The following is a 5,021-nucleotide window of genomic DNA, read 5'->3' as shown; positions in this document are numbered from 1 at the left end:
GTTGGATGGCAGAACCAGGAAGAGATTACCTTCAACTGTGATTGCGAAAGTCGAGAGGAAGACAAAGACGAGGATTTGAATCCGTTCCTCAGGGAAGATCACAGAGACCAGCCGAGTTGGATGGCAGAACCAGGAAGAGATTACCTTCAATTGTGATTGCGAAAGTCGAGAGGAAGACAAAGACAAGGATTTGAATCCGTTCCTGTTCCTCAGAGAAGATCACAGTGACGAGGAATATCGACCACGTCGTTCTGATACCCAATACCAAAGAAGGTTGAGAGAAGATGTTAGTTATGGGAGGTAGTGCGACTTTAACATCAAGATGGACCTCCCAGAATTTGAGGGAGATATGGATCATGATAAGTTTATCGACTGCTGTAATCAATTGAACAAATTTTTGAATATAAAGATGTACCAAAGGACAAAAGAGTCAAGCTATTTGCCATTAAACAAAAAAAATACCTCCTCTACAAAAGCAGAGGAAAAGATAATGCAGTGAGAAGATAACTTGGTGGGAGAAGATAAAGAAGGTGATGTAGAAAAAATACCTCCCACCCCACTATCGCCAATATATGTTTATGAAATTCCAAAACATGCAGTAGAGGATCTTTCAGTTGAGGAATTCACAACCCAATTAGACCACTTGCAACTTAAATGTGAGCTGATGGAGCCAAAAAAATATATGATAGTTAGATAACTTAGGGGTCTGAAACCCGCTATCTGAAATGTGGTACAATTGCGCCATATTGGATACTAAGGGATGTCCAAACATTAGCATTGAAGGTGGAAAGACAACAGATGCAAAACAGGTAACAACCATCCTTTAGGCAACAAGCTTCAGACAAGAAACCACCACAACTGACAAGGGCATCACAGGAGAGACTAGCCATCCCGAACACAGGAATAACAATCCGAATAAGAACGAGAAGCATGAGAAAGGTAGCGCCTTCAATACTGTACCGGCCAAGAAATGTTTCAAATGTCATGGTTACGACATATAGTGTCCAGCTGTCCCACGAGCAGAGTAGTCTCACTTACTGATCAGGGCATCGTGGAAGAGATAAACAATGAGGAGAAAACCTGAAGAACAAGATAAGTGTCAGCTTCCCCCAGATGAAGGGGAGGTGCTCGTGATTCGATAAATCCTGCAAACTGAGGACACTGGGGATTCTCATTAGCTTCGCCGCAACATATTATACATCTGTTGCATAATGAACAAAAAAGTATGCAATCTGATCATCGATAACAGAAGCAATAAGAACATGACATCGACACAAATGATAGAAAAATTGAGACTTGTGACTTAAAGGCATTCCCATCCATATTCGCTGACTTGGTTGAAAAACTAAACCCTAATTAGCATCAACTGAAGATGCTTGATAGAATTTCCAATCAGAGGCCAGCTATAAGACCATGTGCGGCGCAATATGGTTGCAATGGATGCTGCCTCCTTTTGTTGAGATGACTGTGACAGTTTGACTGAAGGACTTAGCACAACAGATATAGAGACACCTATTCTTTCATGAAGGACGGGAAGCGCAACACCATCCTTCCTTTGACGGAGCTCGAGGTCACAGGATCTCTTATCAACAGAGCAACGTCAGTGAGACTAGTTTTAGTAATGACACCATATGAGAGTACCGAGACACCCACCTCAGATACAAGAGAAATACGACCGAGGTTATGTCTGGTCGGCGTTATACCAACAGCATCACCGTCGTGTAAGAATGGTCAGATTACTCTCACTGCATGCCCGTCTGCACCGATTGTGGGTAACTTGGAAAGATTTAGCATGCATGGTCTACGGCCTCAGGAGGACAGATTGATACGGACCATTGGCTTGCAAACTGAGGAAGACCCTCAAATACCTTGGGCACCAATACAGTCGCCAGTGGGATCCAAGGTGGCTGAAGACAAAAACCAAAGCTTTGACCTATGAAGTCAAAGCTCCCCCAACTCCAGAAGTGACGCAGGTGTTCAAACTCAGCGTCCCGATAAAGGGTGCTTCGATCCCGCCGGCCAGAAGACCAATAAAGTCTCGCGCGAACTGTAGGCGGGCGGGATCACGATTCTCACCGAGGCTCGCAATCCTTTGCGAAACAGGGGCGACGCTTGTAGGTATTTCGGGAAGGGTTTTTCAAGATCCTTCTCACCTTCCCATCCTTTTCTTTTGTATAGATCTTTCTTGGAAGCCTATAAATTGATGGCCTTGTGTGTGTGGGAGTCAGTAATATTTATGTTTATTCTCAGATTCCTATGTGGAGTTCTTTTCCTCTTTGTGGGTTGTATCTGATAAGATGGTGGTGCTTCGACTGTGTCCCCTCTTATGAGGTGATTGTATCATCCCTTTTTACCTTCACCAAACCTTCTCCACCCCACTCCTCAGCCGCCAAACTCTCCCTCCATCATCCCGACACCCAACCACTCCCCATTCCTGCAGGTTATTACTGTTTTCCCGTCCCCTAACACCTTTCAGCTTCTCCCAACCACCAAACTACCATTGCCGACCACCAGCAACCCTTCCAACTTGTTGTCCATACAGTTCCGCACCTTCCATTCGGCATCCCTCCCAATCAACTCTATCCCCGAGCAAACCTCCACCACCCATTGGGATACATTTAGAAGTGCTCGCTTGTGTCGTTTAATGCTTTGTGTTGTTATTTACATTCAATTCATGTTGTAACCCTTTTTAATATTAATGAAAATTTGTTTTTGTGTTTCTACTATTTTTTCTACTAGTTCTGGTATCAGTTATTCCCGTTGAGTGCAACATGAGGTGTTAATGTGGCTTTGACTATTGCATGTAGGACATTCAGCTAGAAGAAGAGGAGGATAAATTATGCAGATAACATATGATGTGTTCAGCCATAATAATTATATAAGAGATCTTGGAGCCTAACATAGAAAAAGAATAAAGTTATTTGTTGTGTTGTGCAGTCGAGTAGGTCAACACTAGATTTGTTTCTAAAGACAATAATATATGCATGGCCCCATTAATGTTTGGCAGCGAGTAAAATAATATAATACTATTTAATATCAAAAAATAGGAAGGATAGTTATGGTAGAATAATATAATACTATTTAATAATAAAAAATTGAAAGGATAGTTATGCAAGAGTTATGGAATTGGTAAGAAGTTTGTGCACCCTTTTCTTCTGGTTTGAACATTTAATAACCAAAACATGAACGCCATCATGTCATTTACCTTCTTGTCATTTTTCAAGTCATAAGATGAAAAAAATCTCGTTCACTCATTGCATAAATTATTAAATCTTTAATGCTTTGAGCTTTATTAGTGATGCAATTTTTCCATGCAACCAAGGGTTAAGTGAGAACCAAAAAGATGATGTTTAAATAATAACTAGATTAAGGCCTTCCCCTTCATGTGGATGAATCCCTTGATCTTCCTTGCCATCTTATTTCTTGATTGATTCCTTCATTTTTATACAATAGTTTTTCTCAATCAAATCTTCTGATGCCTCAATCACAGAAATTGGAGACATAAAAAACAACTACAAGAGCCTTGGATAGTTTAAAAAGAACAATTGGAGAGAAGATCAACTAGGCTGATAGGAGAGAGAATTGAACTCTTCATTAAACTATTCCATAGATGATAAAAGCCTAAGTGCCTCATACGTGCTATTATTTTTAGAGAAAAGATAAAAAAATGACAAACACAAATTTAAATCATAGCAAACCATAAAGATAGATTATTGGAAAGATCTTCTCCTTATTACATGCTTCAAATGTTGTGGCCAACCCCTATAGTATGCTAAGGAGACTACTGTAGTTTCAATACATATCTCACATTTTAAACTCATTCTTATCTTTGCATCCTTATTTGATTATTTACTTTCCCACTGAGTATAATGCGGTCGAACCAAACAAAAAAGCAGGGGGAAAAGGTCCTGGATCCTGTACTTGTGCTCCATGCACACTAATATTATGCAAAAGTGATAACTTTCATGCATAAATTTTGTTTAGTTTTTAATAGCTGTAGCATTGATGTAGATATAATATTTTGTCTAAGACTTCTGAAACCAAATTCGAAGTTTCTGAACCTATAATTGAAGGAACCTTATTAGTAATATAACCTGAGCAAAATATAGTGCCAGTAATAAGAAATTATGCATTCAAACCTTAAAATCAACATTTCTTCCTAACAAATGTATGATATCAGAGGATTGAAAAGAACTACAAATGCAATGTATAAAAGATACAATTGTAGAAATCTCATAAGTTGAACCTTTCATTGAGTGTTGGCAAGCTCATAGATAAAGCATCTTTATAACAAAATTACAATACAATAAAGCCAAAAATTGTTGAAGGAATGACTTTTTGTATGGTAAGATGGTCTAACAAATTAGAAAAAAAACATAAAGGCAATAAAAAATAATAATAACTATCATTTATATTAAAGAAATACCTCATAGACAATTATGAAATTATCTTTTATCAAGTCCTCATTTAATCCTCCAAGATAACCCGTCAAAACATTAGCCACTCTACAGAGAAACTGCACCACCAAAGATAGCCCAATTTCAGAATATAAACACTCTCCAGCAAAATAATATCCCTAAAAAGGGATGGATGATACTAAGGCCTTGGAAATTAATAAATGTTACATCTAATAGATTGGATTACGTGACAAATGAAACTACCAAAACATGGAAGAATGACAGTGAGGCATTTGATACTATTAATAGTTTCAGGTCGTATTCAAACCATAATCATTACAAATATAAAAGCTTGTACGATAACAAAGGTCAAACATAAACCTTATAATGAATACATGGTTATTGGGGTGTTTGTGCCTTTGTGCCCTTGATAATTAGATACTGTGAGACAAGCTGTTAGATTAGCATTGAGGAACTTAGTTAGTGAGACAGTAAAAAATGCAAGCAAATAATCTAACATTAGACTTCCCTTAATTGGTCACAATAAAGTTTGCATCACGGAGTCCCATATAAACACGGAGTATATAAACAGAAAGAAATGCAAGCTAAATAGAAAAATATCCT

General features: G+C 38.3%; 1 protein-coding gene across 1 annotated transcript in view; it reads right to left on the bottom strand.

The window, feature by feature from the left end:
* Window positions 1-4,794, bottom strand: part of LOC110033687 (AP-3 complex subunit mu) — a 17,256-nt gene extending 12,462 nt beyond the window's left edge. Inside the window, exons 1-2 of the mRNA XM_020737742.1 lie at window positions 4,779-4,794; window positions 4,427-4,516 (exon numbers count right to left, since the gene is read on the bottom strand). The gene's annotated coding sequence lies outside the window, so the exon portion shown is untranslated. The remainder of the gene's footprint in view (window positions 1-4,426; window positions 4,517-4,778) is intronic.
* Between the last annotated feature and the right edge of the window lie 227 nt (window positions 4,795-5,021).

Source organism: Phalaenopsis equestris, unplaced genomic scaffold (genome assembly GCF_001263595.1).
Source record: "Phalaenopsis equestris unplaced genomic scaffold, ASM126359v1 Scaffold001256, whole genome shotgun sequence".
NCBI classification, from domain to species: domain Eukaryota; kingdom Viridiplantae; phylum Streptophyta; class Magnoliopsida; order Asparagales; family Orchidaceae; genus Phalaenopsis; species Phalaenopsis equestris.
This window is presented reverse-complemented; position numbering and strand designations above follow the sequence as displayed.